Source organism: Phyllobates terribilis, unplaced genomic scaffold (assembly GCF_046119375.1).
Source record: "Phyllobates terribilis strain yellow unplaced genomic scaffold, ASM4611937v1 Scaffold_95__1_contigs__length_6072419, whole genome shotgun sequence".
Taxonomy (NCBI): Eukaryota; Metazoa; Chordata; class Amphibia; order Anura; family Dendrobatidae; genus Phyllobates; species Phyllobates terribilis.
In genome coordinates, this window is record NW_027362855.1 from 996,490 (window position 1) to 1,021,307 (window position 24,818).

Here is a 24,818-nt window from a genome sequence, read left to right on the forward strand (position 1 = left end):
CATGGCGGCAAAAGAAAAGAGCACACACACATATATATATATATATAGTAATACCATATAATAGTGAGGAGGTATAATGTAAATATTTGAATTGCAGAGACACCAGGGCTGGATAGTAGTAGCTCCAATTGTGCTAATGCATACTGATAGTATATCCTAGGTCACATAGTAAAAGGATATAATCCTAAATAATAAAAGCCAATATAGGCATTCCCAAGATAATGACCTTTTGGTATATACATATATCAAGGGATGTATTATATCCAAGTAGGTTAATTCCCAAGTAACAATAATGTTGTATTGGCTTCATTCATACCTGGTATATATTGTCTGCACGTCTTGCAATAGCTCTGGGCTCGGTGGTCCTACTCCTAGTGTGGCGCTCACCCCATCATGCTGCTCTCAGATTAGCCAAGAAAAACCTGCTGACAGATTCCCTTTACAAATAGCTGAAATGGCTCCTAGATACCAGAGAAGGAAAACTTTATTAAAACGGTTTTGTTTCCTAAATAGAAAAGCAAATTAAACACCACTGGATAATGTGGTGTGTGAAACCGTCCATTGGATTGCTGTTTCGGGTGGGCTCAGGAGCAGCGCCCCCATCCTACACAGCCAACATCTTGCTGTAACAGCAGCGGCCAGAGCGGAGCGTGAATCACTGCTGTTTAACCATTTATATGCCGTCCATCACTGATGGCAAGTTAAATAGCGCAATCGCCGGTACGCTATGCAATGTTACTAGAATTTTTTTTTTTACTTTTCCATTTCCTTGAATTACTTGTTGTGGTTTGCGGATCCATTGACTGGCCAAGTGGAAGGGCTGCAGCCGATCATTCATGTACGTAGCAGATACACATTTCCATGTGTAAATAGGCCCTTATAGAAATCAATCAATAGAACGTATACCTGGATATCTAGGTTTATTCTTTGCATATATTTAAAGAGGTATAAGTCATGGCATATTACTAGGATGTCATTCTTGGGGGTCTGACAGCCTAATTTAGAAAGAAGTGGATGCATTATTTTCCCCTCACCCATTACAACACACCTTGAGAGAGGGATCCGCCCCACCAAGGACAGGAAACAGTCTGAAATAAAAGGGCGGTACCTCTCCCTCGCTTCAGTTGGTTTCCTGTCCTTGATGGGAACCTGTCTGAAGAAAGGTGTCTTCTTACCTGGGCCCGTTCCGGTGTGGAAGAGCGGGCACCTGCCTGTGCACCGGGTTCCGGGTCCCAGAAGCGCCGTCCGCGGTTTCCTGGAGCCGTGTTCGAGCAGGCGCAGGCGTTGAGGAGGGCTCTGGCTCCCCGCAGACCGCTGCGCTGTCCTCTCCCTGCCGCAGGCTCCTGGGTGGTCGCACGCTGGAAGCAGCGTCTTCCGGGTATGACGCGCCTGACGTCACGACGCTGTGCACGCTTGGAGAGGCGTGCCCGATGATGTCGGGGGTGGCACCCGGAACCAAGATGGCGGCGCCCTGTAAACGCTTGCCGGACGTTTTTTTTCAAAGATCGGCTGGTGGGTGTCAGGAGGGGGGAGGACACATGTGACTCGCCCCCTGGGCCGTGGGGCACTCGGATCCGGGCAATAGGGAGCGATGGAAGTAGTAGTGGCAACCCGGTTCCGTGGCTCACGGTGGTCAGGTCAATGGTAGTTCGTTATATTGATTATGTCCGACTACACCACCCGTGGATTGCGGTTATTAGGAACCGCCGCTGCTTGCAGACTGCTGGGGCTGATGAGGTGTGCAGCTAGGGTAGTGTGACTCCCCACGGGAAGAGTGCGGCCCCAGGGCAGTATAGTGGATGGTGGGAGTGATGGTAGTGAGAGTCCCAGTGATGATAGTGCTGGAGGAGCAAGGAGCACACAGACAACAGGTTGCAGTCCAGGGTCTTTACTGAAACAGGCAAACTGACCCATAAACAGTCCCAGCTAGGAGGGGACCTGGATGTCTGAGAGCAACGGGGAAATTGGCCCTGGTCAGGGTGAGGGTGTAGGCCTACCGTGCTTTCTGTGCTCCTTCTGGCTATCCCCTCCTTATAGAGTAACAGCCCACGTTTCCGAGCTTCCGTGCTTTCTCGCCTGTATGGCCTGCGACGTGGGTTCCTTTCTGCTCCCAGCCTTGTACGGCTTCACTGGTCCCTTCGGTTGTGGCAGGGCCTCCAGGCTTCTTAGGCCAAGGAATGTATAGTCCCTTGCGGACTGGTTCTCTGCTGGGGGATGTGGAATCCTTCGAGCCTCAGACACCAAAGTCTGGTAAAATGAAGTCTTTTCTCTGCCAAGACAGGCTCTCTTCGCCTCTTGTCTCTGGCTGGTGGCTCTCTCCTACTGCCACACTTCCTCTTAGGTGCAATCAACTTTCTGTCCCTGCTCCACTCTGGGACACGTCTCAGAGCTGAGACAGGCAATCCAGTTCTCCCTAACCCTGTCCCCAGTACCAGCTTTTATAGGGGCAGCCTGCTCCCCCTACTGGCCTGAGACAGGAGGCATTGCATGCTAATGTTCCCCTGGCCAGAGAACCTCCCCCTTGCTCTCAGACACAGCTTTAATTACACTTGTGGCATCCAGGCCTGGGTGACACATTCCCCCCTAGTGAAATTTAGTACTCCGGGACTAAACAATAAACAAAGACAATATGCACAACAATAACACATTAATAGACAGACGACGCACAAATTGAGTTCTTTAGGTCACAGTGTGGTCTGTGACCGGGTGTCCATATCACCAAAACAACGGGGAGCCTTAACCAGGTGGGGGTCTGTCCTACCCCAAGTCCTTCACAGTCTTAGTTCATTCCTGGGTTAGGCTCAGAATGCAGTCCATACAAGGTCCCGGTTATAAAAGTCCATAACCTGTGAGTCCTTACGGTGGCTTCAAGAAACTGAAACACGCTATTAATAATCACGCAGGTAACTTGGCAAACATTTCAACATTTGGCAACATGGTTATTTACAATTTTAGTACACTCTATATTCTCCAGCGAGCGGGTATCTGTCCCTTTGTGCTCCTGGTTGACCTCCTTAACCCACTGTCTGGTGGTGAACCAACCTGGCTTTCCCCACTAGCGTTAGGGGTACAGCTACCAGCTGGGTGTACAGGTAGGGCAGGCAGCTGTCTGCGGGTCCTTTGGCTTACCGCAGGCATGGCAGGCTCACTGTCAGCAGAGGGTTGACTCTCCTGGGCTGCTGGTACAGGCTCTTCTGCCTCTGGAACCGCTTGCTCCTCTTCACCTTCCGGCTCTGGTGTTGGTTGTTGCTGGGCCGGTTGCAGGAAATGCAGGACGGGTACCACTATGGCATCATTTATGCGAGTCCAGGACTGAGGGAACTCTCCGAGAACGGTGCTGATCATTTCTTCCTTGTCCTCTGCGGGTTCAAGGTCACTCTGATCCTCTTCTGCACTACGGAGTTGCTCGGGGCATCTTTTGAGGTGGTCCCTGGAGACGACACTAGTGGTTTCTCCTCCGTCCTTGGTGATTACGCACACCTTTGGGTTGTCGTGGTCAGACTGCAGTACGGTGTAGGGTTCCCTTTCCCACTGGTCGTCCAACTTATGTAGCCTTCTTTTCCGCTTCAGGACTTGCTCACCAGGTTCTAGGGGACTAGCAGGGGCGTGTTGATTGAAGAGTCTTTCTTGCTTCTCTCTCACCTGGGCCAGGCTCTTCTCCACACTCTCCTGTACCTTCTTGTACTGCAGTTGCCTTTCCGTATCCCAGTCCGCATCCGGGGAGGTGTCCTCAGGTATTAGGACTCCCATCTCCAGGTCTACGGGCAGCTTACCCGGTCTCGCTCGCATCAGGTAAGCCGGGGTGCAGTTTGTAGCGTTCACCGGTATATTGTTGTACATGTCTACCAGGTCCGGCAACTTTTCTGGCCACAGGCTGCGTTCCTCCAGGGGCAACGTCTTCAGGAGATCAATGACTATATTGTTCATCTTCTCACACATCCCGTTGGTTTGGGGGTGGTAAGGCGTTGTCCGAATCTTCTTACAGCCATAGAGGTTGCAGAACTCCTGGAAGATTTCAGCCTCGAACGCTGGACCCTGGTCTGTCAGGACCTGTTCCGGATACCCGTGTGGACGGCAGAAGTATTGCTGGAAGGCTCGGGCCGCTGTTTGGGCTGTCAAGTCCTTTACCGGGACCACCACTAGAAAACGGGAATAGTGGTCCACGATTGTCAGGGCGTAGATGTATCCGGACCGGCTGGGAGCCAATTTGACGTGGTCCAGAGCTACCAGCTCAAGAGGCTGCGTGGTGACGATGGGCCTCAAGGGTGTCTTCTGGCTGGTGCGGTCCTTCCTCCTCAGGTGACAAGGGCCACAGTCTCTGCACCACTTTTCTACTGCTCCTCTCATGCCGACCCAAAAGAACCTTCCTCTTAGTAGGAACTCCAGTTTCTTCCAACCGAAGTGTCCCGCTCTGTCATGGTAAGCTCCCAGGACCATAGCTGCATCTCGCCTTGGGACCACGACCTGCCAGGTCAGCTCGTGCGTCCGGTGGTTGACAATCCTTCTGCACAACTTGCCTTCGTAGAGGAACAGCTTGCTCTTCTCCTTCCATAGCTGCTTGGCTTCCTCTGGGGCATCTGGATCTAAGCGGCCGCCTTCCCGGGTCAGCAGATCTTTCACCAGGCGGACAGCAGGGTCACTATCTTGGGTTTCGGCCCAGCCAATTATAAGGGCCTGGTGATCTTATGCCTGGGGGTCGGCCCTCTGCCCCAGGTTGGACCTGTTTAAATTACAGTACCTGGAAATGTGTCCGGGCTGGTTGCATCGACGGCAAATGGGCTGTCCATGCTCTGTGTAGCGGTCTGTGGGCCTCCCTCGGAACGACGGGATCCTCCTCTGTCGATGCCACGGGACATCCTCCGGACTTGAAGCCAGCTCAATGGGTCTTGACGGGTCCACTTGCAACGCCTGGACGGTCCTGGTCAACGCCGCGACGCTCCTGGTCAGTTCCTGGACTTGGTGGTGCAGGCCTTTCGACGGGGGTTGGTTCAGGGCCTGTGCATCAGCCTCCACGGAGTCCATAGAGGAGGGCGCCGCCTCCTGGTGGTAGGTGATAGCAGGGCGCCGGGGGTTTGTAGCGCCACTGGTTGCAGATTCACGGAGCACCCTTATGGCCCTGTCCTTAAATTGAGCAAAGGTTAGGTCGGGGTTCTGGAAGAACATGAGGCGCAGCTGGGCCCTGTGGGCGCTGGACAGCAGACCCTCTATGAATTGTTCTGTTAGCAGCTTATCGGTTTCCTGCACACTGCCAGGGTCAGTTTGTTGAATAGCCCTCAAGGCTTCCTGTAAATTTAAGGCATAGTCTCTGATGCTGTCCTGTGCCCGCTGCTTACATCCATAGAACCTCATTTTAATCTCAGCGGAGGTACGTGTGTCAAAGGTACCCCGCAGCCGGGCCAGAATACCCTTCACAGTCCCTTTCTACTCAGTGGACCATGATTTTACCTCCCTTTGGGCTGCGCCAGTTAACTGCCCTGTCAATATGCTGACCTTCTGTTCCTCTGTCAGGGGGTAAACTTGGAACAAACTATACAGTCTTTCCTTGAAGTCAGTTAGGGCATGGGGCTCCCCTGAGTACTTGGGCAGCCAGGCCGCTCCCGGGATGTAGGGTAAGGAAAAGGGCATAACCGCTGCTGCAGCTGCGTTGGTGGTAGTGGGCGCCTCTGTGTCCGACATCTTCCTCCCCCCTAGTTAAGCGTGGCCTACCTTCCGACGATCCTCTTCTGTAGGCCGCGGCTCCGCTGCTGCTGCTCTGGATGAGGACCTGGCGTCACGCTCCGATGACGTCAGCGTCGCTCTCTCTCCCTTCCAGGACCTTGCGCAGCGTCGGTGCGTGGGGCGGAGCTTCGGATCTCGCACGGTTTTGACGTCCACGCCACTCTTCTTCCCGCGCGGCGTCCTGAAGATGGCGTCCGATGGCGGGAAGCAGCTGCGGATGGCGGGAAGATGGCAGAAGACGGCGGGAAATGGTCCAAGATGGCGTCTGATGGCGGGAATCGGCTCCGGATGGCGGGAAACGACTCCGGACGGCGGGAAACTTCGCCACAGGTAAGTTACAAAAGTCTTTTTCAGGCACGCAGTACCCGGTGGTTGCGGGCACGAAATCCTGCCGACTACGCCAAAGCTGACTCGCCCCCTGGGCCGTGGGGCACTCGGATCCGGGCAATAGGGAGCGATGGGAGTAGTAGTGGCAACCCGGTTCCGTGGCTCAGGGTGGTCAGGCCAATGGTAGTTCGTTATATTGATTATGCCCGACTACGCCACCCGTGGATTGCGGTTATTAGGAACCGCCGCTGCTTGCAGACTGCTGGGGCTGATGAGGTGTGCAGCTAGGGTAGTGTGACTCCCCACGGGAAGAGTGCGGCCCCAGGGCAGTATAGTGGATGGTGGGAGTGATGGTAGTGAGAGTCCCAGTGATGATAGTGCTGGAGGAGCAAGGAGCACACAGACAACAGGTTGCAGTCCAGGGTCTTTACTGAAACAGGCAAACTGACCCATAATCAGTCCCAGCTAGGAGGGGACCTGGATGTCTGAGAGCAACGGGGAAATTGGCCCTGGTCAGGGTGAGGGTGTAGGCCTACCGTGCTTTCTGCGCTCCTTCTGGCTATCCCCTCCTTATAGAGTAACAGCCCACGTTTCCGAGCTTCCGTGCTTTCTCGCCTGTATGGCCTGCGACGTGGGTTCCTTTCTGCTCCCAGCCTTGTACGGCTTCACTGGTCCCTTCGGTTGTGGCAGGGCCTCCAGGCTTCTTAGGCCAAGGAATGTATAGTCCCTTGTGGACTGGTTCTCTGCTGGGGGATGTGGAATCCTTCCAGCCTCAGACACCAAAGTCTGGTAAAATGAAGTCTTTTCTCTGCCAAGACAGGCTCTCTTCGCCTCTTGTCTCTGGCTGGTGGCTCTCTCCTACTGCCACACTTCCTCTTAGGTGCAATCAACTTTCTGTCCCTGCTCCACTCTGGGACACGTCTCAGAGCTGAGACAGGCAATCCAGTTCTCCCTAACCCTGTCCCCAGTACCAGCTTTTATAGGGGCAGCCTGCTCCCCCTACTGGCCTGAGACAGGAGGCATTGCATGCTAATGTTCCCCTGGCCAGAGAACCTCCCCCTTGCTCTCAGACACAGCTTTAATTACACTTGTGGCATCCAGGCATGGGTGACACACCTGGACCGGAGGAGGTTCGGATGTGCCCTAATTAAGGTGGGGGGCTCCTGACAAGCGCTGCTTATACTCAAGCTCGGGTGTAGCAGCTATGGCAGACCAGGACAGCCAGGAGCAACAGCAGCTGACCCCTCCACCGCATCAACGCCAGCGGAAGAAGCAGTCGGACACCTCGCACACGGACGGCCGCTCCAGCAACCGCAGCGGCAGCAGGAGGAGTAAGGTGTCGGACGCTTCAGGGCCATCCAGAAGGGATTCGTCTTATGTCCCGCCACAGCCTCAAAATCCGGTACCCTTTTGTGACTTCAGGGGTGAGTGATCTTCTTGAATGTCACTTAATAGTAATGGAAATTTATTATGTGCTTCATTCCTTAGGAACCTAAGAAGAGTAGCGGCAAAAAGAAGCACAGGGTTTGTGCCTTATGCCAGGCCCCTCTTTCCATAGATTGGCAGAAACAGCTTTGTGCAAGCTGTATTAACCAAACGATAGCGGAGAGCACCCCGGATTTCGCTTCTAATTTGAGGTCCGTAATCCGTTCAGAGGTGCAGGATTCCCTGTAAGGCTTACTAAAGTGGAAAAAGAGATCCCATAAAGATATCTCCTCTGACTATGATTTATCCTCCCAGTCAGAGGATCTTTGCCTCAGTGATTCGGCATCCTCCTCTTCATCAGACAGTGGTAGGCCCTGTTTCCCTATTGAGGATACTGACAAGTTGGTCAGAGCGGTCAGATCTACCATGGGGTTGAGGAAGGAGAAGGCAGCCAGGTCCCTGGAAGATATGTTCGCAGGCCTGGAGGAAAAAAAGACGCTCCTTTCCAGTGAATCCCCAAATTCAGACCCTTATAGACCTGGAATGGAGGAAGCCGGAGAAATCAGGAGTATTGCCCTCATCCTCTAAAAGGAGGTACCCCTTCGAGGATAATGTCTCTGAGTCCTGGGACAAAATTCCTAAAGTTGGCGGGTCTGTCGCCCGATTATCCAAAAGATCGTCCCTACCCCTGGAAGATTCGGGCAGTCTAAAGGATGCTCTGGATAAGAAGGCAGATTCCTTCCTCCGTCACACCTGGGAAGCAGCAGCAGGGGGCCTGAAGCCAGCGGTAGCAGGCACTTGTGTCGCTAGGTCACTTATGGTGTGGCTTCAGCAATTAGGAGACCAGCTAAAGGATAAAAAGATGTCCAGAGATAAAATCCTCTCCAATCTGCCTTTGCTACAAGCAGCATCTGCTTTTTTGGCCGACTCCTCAGCGGATTCAGTTAAACTCGCTGCCAGGTCTGCAAATTTGTCTAATGCTGCCAGACGAGCCCTGTGGCTCAAGGGTTGCCCGGGAGACCTACAATCTAAGCATAAGCTTTGTTCTCTTCCTTGTGATGGTAAACTTTTGTTTGGCCAAAAACTGGACGAGTTTTTGGAGAAGGCTGGCGACAGAAAGAGAGGTTTCCCAGGGTTCACGGGGGAAACAAAAAGGTCCTATTTTCGGAGGAAGAGATTTAACTGGGGTCGCCCTCCGGGATAAAGGAAAAGATGGGAGCCCAGATCTAAAAAGGACTCTGGTTACATGTTTGGAGGACCATCCTCCAGTTCCAAAAAATCTCCCCAATGACGCGAGGCTAGAGGTCGGGGGAAGGCTTTCCCATTTTATCCCAGCTTGGGAAGCCATCACTTCAAATCCCTGGGTGTTGGATATCATAAAGAACAGCCTAAAGATACGCTTCTGTCAGGTTCCTCACCGAACCTTCATGATCACCTCCAGGAGGAAGTCCAGGGAGGAGCAGATGGCTCTAGAATCAGAGGTATTAGACTTAGTCAACAAACAGGTCCTTCACGAAGTTCCAGTTTCACAATGGGGACGGGGATTTTATTCCCCCCTGTTTGTGATAAAAAAACCAAATGGGTCCTTAAGGACCATTGTCAACCTCAAAAGTCTAAATCAGCTGATAATCAACCAGACTTTCAAGATGGAATCAGTGAACTCTGCAGTGAAACTCTTACACCACAATTGTTTCATGGCAGCCATCTACCTAAAAGATGCCTACTATCACGTCCCAATCCATCCAGACTACCGGAAGTACCTAAGGGTAGCCCTGTTCATCCAAGGGCAATTGAGACATTTCCAATTCACTGCCCTACCTTTTGGACTCTCGATAGCATCGAGAGTATTTACAAAGGTTATAGCGGAGGTGACAGCTTTTCTCCGAATCAAGAACGTGGTGATTGTTCCCTATCTGGACGACTTTCTGATAATAGGGAAATCGGAGGACCACTGTTCCTCTCAACTTTTAGAGGTCAGGACAGCTTTACATCACCTGGGGTGGTTAATAAATATTCAAAAATCAAAGCTATCCCCCTCGAGGACTCAGATCTTTCTGGGCTTGACCCTAGATTCCCAACGCCAATCCTGTTTCCTCCCGGAAGACAAGGTTTGCAAAATAATCAGCCTGGTCTCAAAGGCAATAAGGTCTCCTGTGATGTCCTTGAGAGAAGCAATGTCCCTACTAGGCTCCATGACTTCCTGTCTCCCGGCAGTCAAATGGGCCCAGAGTCATATGAGGCTTCTTCAGTGGGAGGTCCTGTCGGCTCAGAAATCCTTCAACGGACATTTAGGAAAAAAACTCTCTCTGTCTTTGGAGACAGTAAACTCCCTCTCCTGGTGGACAAACAGGGAGAATCTGATCGCAGGCTTACAATGGTCCAAACCAGTCGACCACACAATTACAACAGATGCAAGTGGCTCCGGCTGGGGGGGTCATCTGGCAGAGTTCTCAGTTCAGGGGCTCTGGCTACGTCACGAAAAAGAAGCGTCATCAAACCTAAAAGAGCTTTTGGCAGTGGAGAAACCCTAGATAGGCTTCCTTCCCCACATACAGGGTCGCCATGTCCAGATCAGGTCCGACAATCGGACGACAGTGGCATATATAAATCACCAGGGAGGAACAAGATTTCGCTCCCTTATGGTAGTGGTAAACAGGATACTGCATCTAGCAGAACAACATCTCCCATCCCTCAGTGCTCTTTTCATCCGGGGGGTAGAAAATTCAAGAGCAGATTTCCTCAGTCGCCACACTTTAAGACAAGGAGAGTGGCCTCTAAACCCAATAGTCTTCCAACAGATTATCCAGCTATGGGGGTCACCGGAAATAGATTTGTTCACCACCAGGGCGAACAGGAAGGTGGAGAGATTCTGTTCACTAAATCCAACAGAGAATCCCTATACTGTAGATGCTCTCCACATTCCCTGGAAGTTCAGGAAGGCCTACGCCTTTCCACCGATAGTGATGATCCCGGCAGTTGTGAGGAAAATTCGGGAGGAGGGGACGAGGATAATCAGATCCCTGGGTCCTGCCTGACAGGCCGGACCTTCTCATCCAGGTGCCAATATTCCATGCACAAGCCAAAGGTTTCCATCTGGTGGCTTGGAATTTGAGAGGTTGTTACTGAGCAATAGGGGGGTTTCACCAGGCCTAGTTTCTACCCTGTTGGGTAGTTGAAAGCCCATAACAACTAAAATTTATTCCAGAATCTGTTGAAAATTCCTGGATTTTATAGACTCCCCATTGTCGGATAAACCTCCAGTTAGAGAAGTCCTAGAGTTTTTACAAAAGGGACGTGACCTAGGATTGGCTACGGGAACACTTAAAGTGCAGGTGTCCGCCCTAGGGGCGATCTATAATTGTAACCTAGAAAAAAGAGAGGGGTCGCTCACTGGTCTATTTGGGTGCTCTGAAGAAAAGAGTAATCTCAATTGCAAAAAGAACTTCGGCACTCCATACATGAAAATATAAGAAATATTGTATCTAGACTAATGTCACTTTGAAAAATGAAGGTTTTTTGCGCATAATTTGGCCAATTTATGTGTGCCCATCAACCACGACAAGGTCACCTTCGTATGATGGGAAACTACGCTATGCTACCACTGGATATGCCACTCTTGGGCTGTAAGCCTGTATGGACAATATGTCTCTGCTTGGGCTTTTAACCTACAATGTATGGGCTGGTAGAGCTAGTTAAAACCACCTGTGACTGAATGGGAGGGACACATGGTCAGAAAAAAGGCTGTCAAACTTCTAATAGTGTGAACACGTACCTGCTGCAATGCTCCAGGAGCGGGATCCCAAAAATGATTAATAGAAAAAAGAGAGGGGTCGCTCACTGGTCTATTTGGGTGCTCTGAAGAAAAGAGTAATCTCAATTGCAAAAAGAACTTCGGCACTCCATACATGAAAATATAAGAAATATTGTATCTAGACTAATGTCACTTTGAAAAATGAAGGTTTTTTGCGCATAATTTGGCCAATTTATGTGTGCCCATCAACCACGACAAGGTCACCTTCGTATGATGGGAAACTACGCTACGCTACCACTGGATATGCCACTCTTGGGCTGTACACTATTAGAAGTTTGACAGCCTTTTTTCTGACCATGTGTCCCTCCCATTCAGTCACAGGTGGTTTTAACTAGCTCTACCAGCCCATACATTGTAGGTTAAAAGCCCAAGCATAGACATATTGTCCATACAGGCTTACAGCCCAAGAGTGGCATATCCAGTGGTAGCGTAGCGTAGTTTCCCATCATACGAAGGTGACCTTGTCGTGGTTGATGGGCACACATAAATTGGCCAAATTATGCGCAAAAAACCTTCATTTTTCAAAGTGACATTAGTCTAGATACAATATTTCTTATATTTTCATGTATGGAGTGCCGAAGTTCTTTTTGCAATTGAGATTACTCTTTTCTTCAGAGCACCCAAATAGACCAGTGAGCGACCCCTCTCTTTTTTCTATTAATCATTTTTGGGATCCCGCTCCTGGAGCATTGCAGCAGGTACGTGTTCACACTATTAGAAGTTTGACAGCCTTTTTTCTGACCATGTGTCCCTCCCATTCAGTCACAGGTGGTTTTAACTAGCTCTACCAGCCCATACATTGTAGGTTAAAAGCCCAAGCATAGACATATTGTCCATACAGGCTTACAGCCCAAGAGTGGCATATCCAGTGGTAGCGTAGCGTAGTTTCCCATCATACGAAGGTGACCTTGTCGTGGTTGATGGGCACACATAAATTGGCCAAATTATGTGCAAAAAACCTTCATTTTTCAAAGTGACATTAGTCTAGATACAATATTTCTTATATTTTCATGTATGGAGTGCCGAAGTTCTTTTTGCAATTAAGATTACTCTTTTCTTCAGAGCACCCAAATAGACCAGTGAGCGACCCCTCTCTTTTTTCTATTAATCATTTTTGGGATCCCGCTCCTGGAGCATTGCAGCAGGTACGTGTTCACACTATTAGAAGTTTGACAGCCTTTTTTCTGACCATGTGTCCCTCCCATTCAGTCACAGGTGGTTTTAACTAGCTCTACCAGCCCATACATTGTAGGTTAAAAGCCCAAGCATAGACATATTGTCCATACAGGCTTACAGCCCAAGAGTGGCATATCCAGTGGTAGCGTAGCGTAGTTTCCCATCATACGAAGGTGACCTTATCGTGGTTGATGGGCACACATAAATTGGCCAAATTATGCGCAAAAAACCTTCATTTTTCAAAGTGACATTAGTCTAGATACAATATTTCTTATATTTTCATGTATGGAGTGCCGAAGTTCTTTTTGCAATTTATAATTGTAACCTGGCAGGGAACAGAGGGGTCTCTAGATTCATTAAATCCTGTTCCAGAGCTAAGCCAGTTTGGGCTCTTCCTCCCTGGGACCTGAATTTGGTTTTAAATGCACTCTCTGGCGACCCATTTGAACCCCTGCAGGTTAACTCTCCAAAGATCCTCACCCTCAAAACCATCCTCTTTGTGGCCCTAACGTCGGCCCGTAGGGTGAGTGACCTGCAGGCCCTTTCTGTTGATCCCCCATACACCCAAATTCATGATGACCGGGTCGTCCTGCGTACAGATCCGGCGTACCTTCCAAAAGTTGTATCCAGATTCCACTGTAATCAGGAGATTGTACTTCCCTCTTTCTGCAGTAACCCTAAAAACCCTGGGTAGGTTAGGTTCCACAATCTAGATGTTAGAAGGGCATTACTACAGTACATAGACATGACTAGTCAGTGGATGAAGGACAAGTCCTTGTTTCTGGCCATTCAGGGGAGTAGGAAAGGTCACGGGGTATCAAAGGGAACTATTGCTAGGTGGCTTAGGGAGGCCATTTGTCTAGCTTATACATCTACAGGTGTTCCGGCACCGGACGATGTTAAAGCTCATTCCACCAGAGCTGTTGGAACCTCCTGGGCAGAGAGAGCAGATGTATCGATTGACCAGATATGTAAAGCTGCTACTTGGTCTGCACCATCCACCTTCTACAAGCACTATTGGTTGGATCTATCCTCCTCTGACCTTACCTTTGGGAGAAGGGTACTTCAGGCGGTGGTCCCTCCCTAGGGTGCTCATATTTTCCAAAATTCTCTCAAGGTGTACTGTCATGGGTGAGGGGAAAACACCAAGGTTACTTACCGGTAGCCATTTTTTCCTGAACCCATGACAGGAACCGTAGTCGTCGTCCCCCGTCTTTCTCACGCCCTGGTGAAGCACTTTACATTTTGAGTGATTATATATATATATATATATATATTGTAGGTGTTGGTTATGTGTCTAACCTTTTCTGGAGGTCCTCTCAATGCTCTGTAATCCAACTGAAGCGAGGGAGAGGTACCGCCCTTTTATTTCAGACGGTTTCCTGTCCTTGGTGGGGCGGATCCCTCTCTCAAGGTGTGCTGTCATGGGTTCAGGAAAAACCGGCTACCGGTAAGTAACCTTGGTGTTTTTTTACGCTCCCAATTTAACAATTTGAGTACAGTTGGATCTATTGGTTTTTTTGCACTATGGGTGGGTGGTTTGGAGCACAGCTGTGCAGGAAAAAAAAAAGCTTATAGGTTCTCAATTCGTTCATTCTTGGGATCAGTGCCGGAACCAGAGGTCGGACCATCGCCAATCAAGATATTATATCCCTTCACACTCATCATTGCTCCCAATTAACAATTTGAGTACGTGCATATTTTTTTTAGGGTATTTTTTTTTTAGGGTATTTTTGCGCAATGGGTGGGAGCACAACTGTGCAGGAAAAAAAGCTGATAGGTTCCCTATTCCTTCATTCTCAGAATCAGTGGATGGAACATCGCCAATCACAATATTATATCCTTCTCACTAATCGTTGCTCCCAATTATCAATTTGATTACGGTTATACCTATTGTTTTTTTAGGGGTTTTTTTTTGCACTGTGGGTGGGTGGTTGGGAGCACAGCGGTGCAGAAAAAAAAAAGCTGATAGGTTCCCCATTCCTTCATTCTAAGGATCGGTGGTCGGACCATCGCCAATCACAATATTATATCCTGGCAATATGCCATAATATTATATACGGAGTTGTCCTCCTGGCAGTTGCCGTGATCCTCTATTCCTTACCTGCTACCTAAATACTGTATATGAAATGACAATATGTGAGAAATATTAATAATGTTGCTCTCATTTTCTAAAAAAACAGGTTGGAACACAAACTCTCAATTAGTTGTTTTTTTATTTGTCTACCAATCTAAAATGTCCACTTTGAGGCACCAGAGATAAATGCTGGCATATAATGTACAATGCTCCCGTCCCTAGCAGTTGGCGTGTATCAGGCGACATCGCAGGATCTTCAAGTAGCTGTCAATCTGGTGGGAATCTCTGCGGAAACAGTGAAGCAAGTGGTAGACGGGGAACATGTAGGAATCGCCCTGTGGCGCCGTTACATCGATTGGTCCAAACCACTGGGGGTAAACGTGTTCTAGATCAGTCAGCATCTGCAATAAACAATGGGTGAATGCGGGTGTAGAATTTGGTTGGAGTAAAGGTACAATCTAACACTACAATTATCCAAACGTTGTGCCTATTACAGCATTACCACCAGTCACAAGCAAACTCAATATCTTCCTAAAAGGAAAAATATTGTGGATGGACATGCTTTCTAAAAGGGAATCTGCCAGCAATATGATGTAGGTGCTGAGACCCTGATTCCAGCGATGTGTCACTTACTAGTCTGTGTTTAGCTGTTTCGATACAATAAGTGTTTCATCAGAAGGAGATTATCACTACAGGACTAGGGATCTTGTGCCTCCTAGTCAACCTGATCTAATACAATCAACAGTGATAGTATCAAAATGACAGCATGCAGACCAACAAGTGACATATCGCTGGAATCAGAATTTCTGCCCCTACGTCATGCTGCTCTCGGATTACATAAAAACCTGTTGACAGATTCCATTTAAAGAGAATTTATTGTTACACTTATTGCCGCTTCTCAGCAACTCTATGGTTTACTCAGTCAGTTCCGCTTTGGTTTATACTCGTACCATATAGCCTAAATTCATGACCTACGTGAAGGAAGAGAGGATGTGTGTGATAATAATGCTGCTTACTCTCCAGAGATCCTGTCTATTCCTCCTTGAAGAATCCTGGTGTGCTCCTCAGCTTCTGTCACTTTTTTCACCATGTTATTTGGCGCCCCCATGGACAAGTACTGCAGGGGTTGGGTCCAAGAGCGCAATCATTTCTTTCTAAGGCTCAGCAAGTCTTCGTGCTGTGGAAGCAGTAGACATCAGTTAGGAGGGATATCAGGCTGAGAACGTATAGAAAATCATATGCCGAAAAGGGAATGTACCAGAAGTTGTGGATGCAAGAAAGTGCCCATGATTCCGCGCTCCTCCGGGTCACACGAAGTGATGCAATACCCAGTGGTTGGTTAAGAAGCCATTTATTTAGAAGCTAAAATAAGAGGCGTTTCCTGGACGTCCTGTCCACTTCATCAGTGCATAGCTTGTGTCCGGTATAGCAAGGAGTGGACATATATATACAAAAAATGGGAAAAAAACTGGCGCCAAAACAATGTGGCCGTTAAGGCAGAAAAATACAATCAATAAAAAGGCAGAAATTTGCGTATCCATCAATGTATATATGCATCGGGAATAAAATATTGCTAGCATGATTAAAAATTAATTAAAAACCGATATAGTTCAATGCAAAAAAAATATAATAAATAATTAAAAATATATATATATATGTATAATTCCTGAAGTGGGAACTGAACCTGCTGTATTGCGATCAAATGGATCATGGTTAGATCTAATCATGGTACAACCCTCTAAGCCACGGGTGCTCATGTATATTGTGATTGATCTTGTTCTGATAGGAAGTAATAAACGGATATTAGACGATATATCTAACTTATACCTACATACTAAACAAAATAATTTTAATTCTTCTTATAATAGAATATGTGATCGTATCGGCAACATGAATCATTTCTTTAGGAGTGTGTCCGTATTATCGGTGTAGTACTAGAGAATAGTCGTGCGCATTAATGTCCACTAGGTGGTATGATGAGCACTGAAAGTGTCCTAGGGAATGGTGCAGACTACTGGGAACAGAACGCAATGATCATAAGAAGAAAGGAAACTGAACTCAGTGAAACCCTGGATCAGGACAGTGGATCAAGAACAAGCCAAGACACATGTTCCTGACCATGTAGAGGACAATTATATTTGTCAGTGCTTTCAAATAAAAGCCTCTGATATTTCATTGAGACCCCAAGGTTTCCAAGTATTTAGTTGATCTATCCAGTATCTCTCTTTCTATTGAGACCCTGAATTCTATTGGGAGTGGTGCATGGAATATGCTCTATGGGCAGGATTTTAAGACACCCAAAGTCTTTATTGTGATGGATTGCCATATGTCGTGATAAACCATGTTTTAAAAAACCTGTAGCGACATTATGCCTATGAGAATTTCGTCTTTTATGAAAGGGTTGCATAGTTCTGCCGCCATATTGCTTGGGACATGTGCATTCAATCAGATATATGACAGAATCAGTGTCACAGGACATATTACTATTTATTGTGAAGCGTTCATTGCTTGATGTGGATGCAGAAGTGTCGGCTCCATGAGTAATATTCATGCAGCACATGCCGTTCTTTTTGCCACATCTGGTGATGGTTTTATTCTTATTATTGATCTTGCTACAATCTAGAGTAGAAAGGGTGTGTATCCTACGGGGGGCTCAAATGTTCCTTAGAGTGGGGGCTCTCCTATACACAATGGAGGGTTTTTCTGGGATAATCTTCTTGAGTATCGGATCATTTAACAGAATATGCCAATTCTTCTGCAGAATATCTCTAAATGATTTATGCTGAAAATTCTATGTAGTGATGAATTTTACACAGCGCTCATAGGACATTTTATCTGAATTAGATTTTAATAGAAGTGAATTCTGGCTACAGGTATCCCTTACCCTTTCACATGATTCGCCAACAAGATTTTTGGGATAGCCCTGTTGTAGAACTTTCTGTTTCAGCATACCTGATTGCTCTGAAAAATCATTTTCAGAAGTGCAATTCCTTCTGATCCTCTGAAATTGATTAAAAGGAATATTACGCAGCCATTTCTGGTAGTGGCCACTGCTGTAGTGGATGGAACTATTCGCATCCACTTGTTTAAAATAAGTCTTGGTGCAAATCCTATTGTTCTCTATAAATAAGGTCAGATCCAGAACATGAATACTGGTGTTATTTGTATCGGAATTGAAGGAAATACCCCAGCAGTTGTTATTTAGAAAACTGGCAAGGGCTGAGGGTTCTGCGATGTCCTTATTAAGAATGAAAATTAAGTCGTCAATGTATCTTTTGTAAAATATAATGCCTTCCCAAAATGGACCCCCATAGATGAACACCAGTTCAAATATGCCCATGAAAATATTAGCGAACGTAGGTGCGACCTTTGACCCCATCGCGGTCCCTTTGATCTGATGGTAAGTGTGTTGGAGGAAAGTGAAATAATTGTTATTAAGGATGAAAGATAACCCAGATAGAATAAATGATTTGTGGGAGGACGACAGGCCGATGTCTTTGGAGATCATATGTTCAACACATAATAAACCAATTTCCCAATCAATATTGGTGTAAAGGGATGTAACATCAAGGCTTAAAAATACAAATGATTCTTCCCATTGGATGTCCTTAGTAAGGTTGATGAGGTGGCTGGAGTCACGAAGGTAACTCCTCAACCTTTTAACATGGGGCTGAAGGAGAACATCAATGTACTCTGCATGTGTTGTAGATTGGCCATGCAATACACCAATAATATCACATGATCACGTTCTGTACGTGGACCGGAAATACATGTCCCACTGAGCACAATTCCCAGTATGTTGTATAGGGGGCGCTGTGCCAGGCCAGGATTTCCCCTCCTCGATGCAGTGTCCTACAGTGTCCTACATCTTCTCCAGTACAGCTGCTCACAGATTAACCTTGGAATAAACCCGCAGCGTCCCTAATCCCTCCCCACTCACAATGTCGCTGATTACTGGACACACGGCCCCGGGATGGACGTCGTGACTTACCAGGGTCAAGAATCAATGGAGAAAAGACGACTTCATGGGAATGGGACCTGTTGTTAATTAAGTGCCAGGTTTTTATGTTTTTTTTTACATATTATTATCTATATTAAAGTCTTGCAAATTTTCACATTGTACAGGAGGAGGAGGAGGAGGTGAGCTGTGACATCACCTATTGTGAATGGTGGATCCTGTGTTATCTACTGTATATAGAGGTGTTATCAGTCATTGTACAGGAGGAGGAGGTGAGCTGTGACATCCTCTACTGTGAACGGTGGATCCTGTGTTACCTATGTGTGAGTGTGACGCTGACCCGCCGTGACGCTACTTCTGGTTTGCCGGCGGGAATGCACTTGCACAACTATAAAAAGACCACATCTCCCCCTGCCACTATATTTAACCCCCTGGAATAAGCTAAATCGCAAAACGCGCGTCAGGGCCTGTACCACATCTTCAGGTAGTATCTCTTACTCTCTGCACTATGCAGCTATGTATTAATCTGCTTTAATTTCTACCCTGCCCAGTACCTTTCTGCACTATATTCAGCACGTTTTTCTTAAAGCTATTGGTCTCGCGACCTATTCTTATGACTTTACAGTATATATTGCTCAGACCTTATTTGTGTGTAGCAGGATTGTTTTCCGCTTAAGTACATTGCTATGTCCTCAATATATTTGCAGTCTGGGTACTCCACTGTGTAATTATCACACGATGTTAAGCACTTTTCTATCCTTCTACTTGTAGTTCTAAAAATTTAATTATTGTAATTTATGCTCATTATTGAATCATTGGTTGCATACCATTTCTTTGCAGGAATTTTTCCCCACTCTTACTGGACTTGTTCTCCGTGAATTACGTCTTAGGGCAGCTTATACATGCAAACTTTAATAGGAGTTGTTAATAGAAAATGAATTAATCTGTGCTGCTATAACTATACACAAATAGTGCTTTGGCTCCTCCATGTGGATCAGTTTGGTACTGCCAGTGGATGTGATTAATTCTGCTTGGTTTCCCCTTGTTTTAAGTATGTTTTATACATCTTGGTTTTGATTAATAAAATACTGTGTATGTTGATTCTGGGTGGCATTTGTTTCCATTCCTTTATAGGTTTTTGCAATTATTTGGAAGTGCCATGACAATATGGGCCGTTTCTAGGTTAAATCTATTTGGAAGAGAAGCCATTGAGGTGACCATATCAGCTGTCACCCAGCTTTCCCAGGACCTGATAAATCCAATGTCCACTGAAAGATTACATGTGCTGAAGATTATAGATGTATAATGGCAGCATCTAGTGGTCAAAGGCGGTATTGCCATTATCATATACTTAAGCCTCATTTACACTTTGCAGTTGAGGACGATCAGGTTACGTGTAGATTTGATTATATTATTCCGAAAGTGACCACTCACCCGTTGCTGGATTCTTAGTAGCGTACGTCTGCCTTCCATCCGGTTTTATCCATTTGCCACCAATTCAATGACAAAAGCTTCGTTTGTGACTGTCAAGCCAGGCCTAGAGAGGGAAAAAAACAAATAAAACCATGAGCATAAAAAGATAAAAATAAAATCATAAGTTCAGGGAAAAGAAAAAAAGACTGATAATGAGAAATCAGGCCTCGCTCGAGAGGCGGCGCGCACTCACCATTCGAGAGGCGGCGCGCACTCACCGCTCGAGAGGCACTTACGGCCAGTGGTGTTGTCACGCCACTGATTCCAGCTGTGCTCTTCCCCATACTGGAGGAAAGAGCTTGTAAGCGCTGATCTCTTTGCCTAGGAGATCAGTCACCAACGATAGACTGCAGCGGTATCCGGTAACTTAGACAATGAGCCATTTACTATAAACGCTTAGAAATGACCAGAGAAGGATTGTTTGGTTTAAAATCTCCTTGTATTGTAAAAGTCGTCTCAAAAATCAATAATCCACAAGTGAACCCCACGGCAAGTGTTCACGTTTCCTGCAGCGCCACCACAAGCAAAGTGAAGAATTGCAGTTGCTATAAACATCAACAATAACCTACAAATTTAATGGAAGCAAAGAACCAGTAGCATAAAAATAATCTTTATTAACAAAAATAAAAAACATTTTTAAAAAGGGAAAATAGCAGAATTTTTTTTCCCAAAAAACTTGTCATATCAAACTGCACCACTGGAGGGAGCCCATGTTCACAAGTAGTTATAATTCATAGTGAAAATCAAGAGTAAGCTCCATATGTTAGCAGCATATGCATAGACCAGTATCCTAAGTAATTCCAAATGGTATTAGCGTCTATACATATAAAGCTCGCAGGTCCACAATAGCATCATTCAAAATAAATGGGGGATAGGTACATCAAAGTGCAAAGTACTAAATAAATATATAAAGTGCTATGTGCAAATGCATTTAAATCAATCACATTAGACAAGGTATAGTGCACAGGATTACACATCCAATATAGTCACAAAGAATATAAAGTGCTTATAGTGAAATAGGGAGCAGCAGGTACGACCTGAGTTTGAAAATAATGGCCCCAACGCGCGTTTCACACGATGCCTCTTCCAGGGGGATGGGTATCCTCCAATTTATTTTGAATGATGCTATTGTGGACTTGCTAGCTTTATATGTATAGATGCTAATACCATTTGGAATTACAGTTAGGTCCATATATATTTGGACACAGACAACATTTTTCTAATTTTGGTTCTAGACATTACCACAATGAATTTTAAACAAAACAATTCAGATGCAGTTGAAGTTCAGACTTTCAGCATTCATTTGAGGGTATCCACATTAAAATTGGGTGAAGGGTTTAGGAGTTGCAGCTCCTTAACATGTGCCACCCTGTTTTTAAAGGGACCAAAAGTAATTGGACAATTGACTCCAAGGCTATTTCATGGACAGGTGTGGGCAATCCCTTCATTATGTCATTCTCAATTAAGCAGATAAAAGGCCTGGAGTTGATTTGAAGTGTGGTGCTTGCATTTGGAAGGTTTTGCTGTGAAGTAAACATGCGGTCAAAGGAGCTCTCAATGCAGGTGAAACAAGCCATACTTAACCTGCAAAAACAGAAAAAACCCATCCGAGAAATTTCTACAATATTAGGAGTGGCAAAATCTACAGTTTGGTACATCCTGAGAAAGAAAGAAAGCACTGGTGAACTCATCAATGCAAAAAGACCTGGGCGCCCACGGAAGACAACAGTGGTGGATGATCGCAGAATAATCTCCATGGTGAAGAGAAACCCCTTCACAACAGCCAACCAAGTGAACAACACTCTCCAGGAGGTAGGCGTATCAATATCCAAATTTACCATAAAGAGAAGACTGCATGAAAGTAAATACAGAGGGTTTACTGCACGGTGCAAGCCACTCATAAGCATCAAGAATAAAAAGGCTAGACTGGACTTTGCTAAAAAAAAACATCTAAAAAAGCCAGCACAGTTTTGGAAGAACATTCTTTGGACAGATGAAATCAAGATCAACCTCTACCAGAATGATGGAAAGAGAAAAGTATGGTGAAGGCGTGGTACAGCTCATGATCCAAAGTATACCACATCATCTGTAAAACACGGCGGAGGCAGTATGATGGCTTGGGCATGCATGGCTGCCAGTGGCACTGGGTCACTAGTGTTTATTGATGATGTGACACAGGACAGAAGCAGCAGAATGAATTCTGATGTATTCAGAGCCATACTGTGTGCTCAGATCCAACCAAATGCAGCCAAACTGATTGGTCGTCGTTTCATACTACAGATGGACAATGACCCAAAACATAAAGCCAAAGCAACCCAGGAGTTTATTAAAGCAAAGAAGTGGAATATTCTTGAATGGCCAAGTCAGTCACCTGATCTCAACCCAATTGAGCATGCATTTCACTTGTTAAAGACTAAACTTCAGACAGAAAGGCCCACAAACAAACAGCAACTGAAAACCACCGCAGTGAAGGCCTGGCTGAGCATCAAAAAGGAGGAAACGCAGCGTCTGGTGATGTCCATGAGTTCAAGACTTCAGGCCAGGCAGTCATTGCCAACAAAGAGTTTTCAACCAAGTGCTAGAAATGAACATTTTATTTACAATTATTTAATCTGTCCAATTACTTTTGGTCCCTTTAAAAACAGGGTGGCACATGTTAAGGAGCTGAAACTCCTAAACCTTTCTTTCAATTTTAATGTGGATACCCTCAAATGAAAGCTGAAAGTCCGAACTTCAACTGCATCGGAATTGTTTTGTTTAAAATTCATTGGGGTAATGTCTAGAACCAAAATTAGAAAAATGTTGTCTCTGTCCAAATATATATGGACCTAGCTGTACTTAGGATACTGGCCTATGCATGCACTTCTAACATATGGAGCTGACTCTTGATTTTCACTATAAACTATAACTACTAGTGAACATCGGCTCCCTCCAGTGGTATAGTTTGATATGACCAGTTTTTTGGGAAAATAAATTCTGCTAGTTATTTTCCCTTTTTAAAAATATGTTAGTTTTTTGTTGTTAATAAAGATTATTATTTCTATGCTGCTGGCTATTTGCTTCCATTAAATTTGTAGGTTGTTGTTGTTTATAGGGAGGTGCCGTATATACTAATTGTGCCTGTAAGTAGGCTTAATGCTCTTAAAATGAACAGGCTGAGCAAGTGACGCACCATGTACTTGACAGTATTACAGCTCCTAGATACGTGGAGCCATCATGTGGGACAGATAGATTGTGGATTACAGCCTCCAGTGATATGGGGGACACGCGCGGCTCGGTCTTATCTTTAGGTCTCTTACACTCTGCAATCACCGAAAATCCACCAGACTGTGAAGGTCAGTGATGAAATACCATGAAGTACAAACAGATTTTCAACTCCTTCATTCTGATGCTCTTGGGGGTGATGACCCACCGGACTGCGGGGGAGTGACCCCATATAATGAGAGGACAAGGCCGAGAAGGAAGACACAGCGTGTACAGATCATGGGGACTTATCAATGATACCGGGGAGAAAAAACATGGACCAGGGAGCAAGATTGTGACCACTGTAAAAGTCAGAATATATGCAGAGTTAGAAAAAGTTTATTTTTTTAGTAGGAAAAGTTATAATACTTTTTAAATCACTTTATTAGGGAATTTGTCCTCATTCCTGTAAAAAAAATAAAAATAAAATAAACCATGCTGGACAAAATAAATGAAAAAAATATATATATATTTAAATTACTCTTTAAAGAGAATCAGAGTAGCATGATGTAGGGGCAGAGAGTCTGGTTCCAGCGATGTGTCACTTATTAGGCTGCTTGCTGTAGTTTCAATTCAATCTGTTTTATCACTTGCACAGCAGTCCAGTTAATTTGTAACTCCACCACTGATTGGCAGTTTGCTGACAGTGTACACAGGAAGCAGCCAATCAGGGGAGTGGGCGTGGTTATACATCGCTCAGCATTCCGAGATCTACAGCAGAGAAAACAGGGATTCTATCAAAACTGCACCAAGCAGCTCAGTAAGTGACATCACCGGCATCAGGGTCTCTGCTCCTATATGATGCAGTCCTCAGATTACATAGTAAAACCTGCTGACAGATTCCCTTTAAGGGTAATCTAACAAAAAAAATCTTCATTGTGGCTGCACTGGGACAAGCATATTCATAATATATTTGCCTTAAAGAACTGAAGATTTATTTTTTTTTAGCTTTAAAGCTGCAGATCAACTTCAGACAAAGGGTTACAAGATGATGCCGGGCTCCTGGAGGCACGAGGATCCTGTTAAAATGTAGCCTGCACTGACTAACAAGAAAGGAACCTTTGTCCGCTCCCGGTCATTGTGATGTATAGGGAGCCATGTACACAGGGGAGGCCGCGGCTCCCAGCCAATCCCTGCAGACCTGGGGGGTGAACGCTCTCAAGTCGCCTCCGTCACGCACTGCCATACAATACAGGAGCAACAGCGTTAACTATTTGTGGACGGATTTCAAAAGTTTGAAAAACTTGATCAATTCAGGGCTCCATAGAAGGTAAAATCATTATACACTCGCCTCCCGCAGCGGCACCGCTCCAGCATTGTCAGCGCTGCTGCTACCAGTAGTGTCAAGTGACCACTGCAGCCAATGAGCCGTTGCTGATCAGCTGCAGCGCATCAATATTGCGTAAAATCGAACAAAATAGTAAAGGCTGCAGCCAGTCAGTGGCCACTGATTGATAGTGTGGTGCCATGTAACTGCTGCTGCCAATCAAAGAGAACAGCAGCGCCGACAATCAGTGATGGAGGCATGGTTGGACCAGGAGGCACGAGACACCTCGTCCTGTAGTGATAATCTCCTGCTGATAAATCACTGATTTTAATGGAAAGGCAAA